The sequence below is a fragment of the Leuciscus leuciscus genome, assembly GCF_965113295.1.
Source record: "Leuciscus leuciscus genome assembly, chromosome: 23".
NCBI classification, from domain to species: domain Eukaryota; kingdom Metazoa; phylum Chordata; class Actinopteri; order Cypriniformes; family Leuciscidae; genus Leuciscus; species Leuciscus leuciscus.
Genome location: NC_138747.1, coordinates 20,044,118 through 20,047,748, shown reverse-complemented (window position 1 = coordinate 20,047,748; position 3,631 = coordinate 20,044,118). Strand labels below are relative to the sequence as shown.

Genomic DNA, 3,631 nt, shown 5'->3' with positions numbered 1-3,631 from the left:
TTGATGTAAAACAGGTTTTGCTTGGAAAGCCAATATGCGAGGGGGGCGTGAACGAGGAGTGGTTTACACCTTAGAATACAATGTCCCACCCACTCTGCATAATGATGAGCCATTCACTCAGGTGTGACACTGACTGAGCCACAATGCAAGGACAAAAGATATATTTAGAAGAAGACTTATATTGACCATTTAAGATATTGCTTACATCTATCTTGTAAATATGTTTTGCTATTTTATTAAAACGGTTACAATTACAACAATAATTACAATTTCAACAATATTTCAAGTGTACTCATTCTTTGTAAAAAAAAATGATTATAGGCCTACATTTTATCTAGGCTATGTATTCATTAGTTTGAATATAGCCAACATTGGAACAGCTAACATCTTAGTTGATGACTTTATTTTTGACAAAAATAGTATTTTATATATAGAAATTGCTAAACAAAAGCTTATTTGATGTGGCAGTATATTCTACAGTAAAAACTGTGAAGTTTTATTTTAACATACAGTGAAGTTATTGATCAGTGGTTCGACACTGGATAAAAAGGGCAAATGTGTTACTAAACCGACTTACCTCGAAAGGCCCATCCAGAAAATAGTTACCCTGATTGAAGCAGATTAAAAGCGTACCTTGTGTCTACCATTCCTTGGGTTAGTCCATAATATTTTTGATTAAAAGTTATGTCACTAAGTTACAAAAATCACAAGAAAGTGCTTCGGTGGGAGTGTAACTGTCAGAGAAGTCAGTTAATATTTCGTGTTTATTTAATTATTTTGTGAAAGACTTTTAATTTGAAACTGCTTTGTAAAGAGCTGTTTGAGTGGAGACTTTTATTATGAAAAGCACAGAGTGACTCAGGAAGAAAGTTGTCTACACCGCATGGCAAGTTGAAGCTGTATTCCACATTTCTAAAGAGTATTTGTAAAAAAGCACATGTTCAGTTTGTGTTCATTTATTATAAGGGCTGTGCAGCTATTATGTTGGTCATTGATTTGAATGTGAGGAGGCGTGGCTTAAGATGAGCGCGCGTGCGCGCGAGAGCAGATCATTGTTTCGGTTTGGATCCTGAGGGAAAGTTGAAGTCCTGCAATCTTACCTGAAAGGCAGTAAAATAAGATCGATTAAAATCTCTTTCTGCAGCGCCTTCACTTTGTGAACTGCAGGAAAGAATATTTGTGGTCTTCATTGGCAGCGGATGGTATAGAGCTCGGGCGTAGATGTTATGGAATGGTGCATTGTGGATAACGGCGGCCATTTTAGAGGCACCGCAAAAGCCTGTTAATAAGATATTAGCGTAGCCGGCCGGTATCCAGAAAAGAGTTATGGACCGTGACACAAAAAAGTTGGCTATACCATATACGGACAAACTTCATAATGAAGACAAACAACGCTACTTTAAAAAAAAAGTTGATTATAGGCGGAATCGATCCCTATGAACAAAGCCTGGAGTAATATGAAAACTTGGTCAAGCCTCAGTTTCCCTGGTATTTTCTCCTATCCAGGGCCGGATTAACAATTTCATGTGCCCTCGGCAACAACATTCTCACACACACACACACACACACACACACACACACACACACACACACACACACACACACACACACACACACACACACACATTTTAATTGTTTATTAATAAACAAGTGGGGTTTTTTTTTTGTCAGTCTGCTGCAAAGATGAGGTTGACGACTGGCGATCGTCGCTGTAGTGAACGCGCCAGAGAGAAATGCACATTGCATACGGATTAACGTACATTAGCAGAGAGCTGTCTGTTTTCTTTCGTTTTGAATTGTTTGTTTAAAAGTAGACATTTCTATATAGATATATTTATTAAAATACAAATTAATGCAAAACGAAATTAACTTTAAAGAAAGGCTTTGTGCTTTCTGTTTGAAGTCTCTGCTCCGATCAATTTAAAAACTTGTCACTGGAGGCTCACTTGCATTTCACAAATGAATGAGTGCAAGATCTGCAGATCTACAAAGTAAACGCGGAGAAAACAATCGTTTGCACCGTTAACCAAGCATCAGTGGTGACACACACACACTTGTCAGATTCTGTGAGCTACGAAGCTTGTCTATGCGGGTTTGTTACACTTCAGGAGTAATTTATCATACGTGCAATAATCCACTGTTTTCGTCCGGTAGCTGCTAGTATATTGACGACCAGCGGCGACCCAAGCCATCCGACGAAAATAGGGAAAACTAATATGATTTATGAGGCGTTTGCCCTGTCGATCATGAGACCGATTACAGCAGTTCACAATACAGCAATACTGAACCATTTTCCAAAAAATAACCAAAATTAATGACCAAATGATCAACGTTACCTACTGCCTACTATACAGTACATCTACTTCCGTACCGTGATTCCCACAATGCATTGCGGCGTGACGCAACGATCCCGAGCTCTATTAAACTTCGTGCTGAAGTTTCCATGGTGACGATTCTTGAATGTGCGATTAACCACATTTGAGAGTCATACATCGAGTGATACACATCCTAGGTCTACTTGCATTTATTGTCGCAGAGGATTCATCATTCATCGGAGGGTCTGAGACGACAGCTTCACCTCACTGATAGGTTGCATTTCGAAGAGACTCTTGTAATCATTGTTTCACTGCCGAATCACAGACCAGCTGTATCCTTGAAATTCAACTATGTTGAAATAATTCATTGTTTATTTGTTTATTATTTTGCGTAGGCCTATGCTCTTCATATGTACATTTTATTTACATTTATGCGATCCTTTGACTGTGCATATGTACACATTGTATTTGATTTATTATTCAACATTCTTAAAGTAAAATAGTGCAACATAGTAAGTCTACCTGCTCTTCATTACTCTCGTGGTCATTGGACATCAAGATGTGGTAATCGACCCTCTGAAACGGTTGGCATCGTATTAGTAATTAGTGCAATACAGTTCCTTTTCTACAGTATTTAAGTTTATTTACTCATCTGAAGTTACAGAAGATATCACAAGATGCAAGATTAAGTTCTCCTTTGGTAATAAGCAGCCAATGAAGTAAGTTTGTCATTTATATTGTATGTGATTAATGTGGATTGTGTTGCTGTGTGGAAAATAGTGATATCTATACAAAGACTATAGTTTGCTGTTAAAGTGAATTTAACTCTGTTCGGAAAGTTTACAAAGACAACATTTATTTATTTTATTTATTTATGTCCTTTTATATTCTTTATTGTAACTTTATTTTTGTATGTTTAGTTCTCACGGCATCTTGAGTTGGATGGTTATCCTTATGGTGAACCAGTCAATAAATCGCCTGTCATCAGAGAATCCTTGTGCTCGTGAAATTGAGGAGCTACAAAGCCTGCTTCCTGACCTGGGCCCCAGTTGGTCAAGTATTAACACCAAGACCATGTCCCAGATTACTAGACAGAAGAGTGTCACCACCCCAGGAAGTATGGAGACCATCTCTTTTCAACAGGTCAGGTCTGCCCAAAAACTTTTTTTGATGTGTAATACATTATTGTTACATTTAAAAGTAACATTCCCTAACAATGCTATAATTTATCAAATGTTTTTCTCATGTATATTTCAGACTTTTAAATAATTTCCTGAATCAGGGAAATATAATTCATTCATGAAAAAAAGGGAAAA

General features: G+C 37.3%; 1 long non-coding RNA gene across 1 annotated transcript; it reads left to right on the top strand.

The window, feature by feature from the left end:
- Positions 1-582: 582 nt before the first annotated feature.
- LOC309488551 lies at positions 583-3,309 on the top strand. The gene is made up of 3 exons (XR_014202172.1): positions 583-919; positions 2,947-3,034; positions 3,236-3,309. It is a non-coding gene; the product is annotated as an uncharacterized lncRNA (long non-coding RNA).
- The last annotated feature ends 322 nt before the right edge of the window (positions 3,310-3,631 follow it).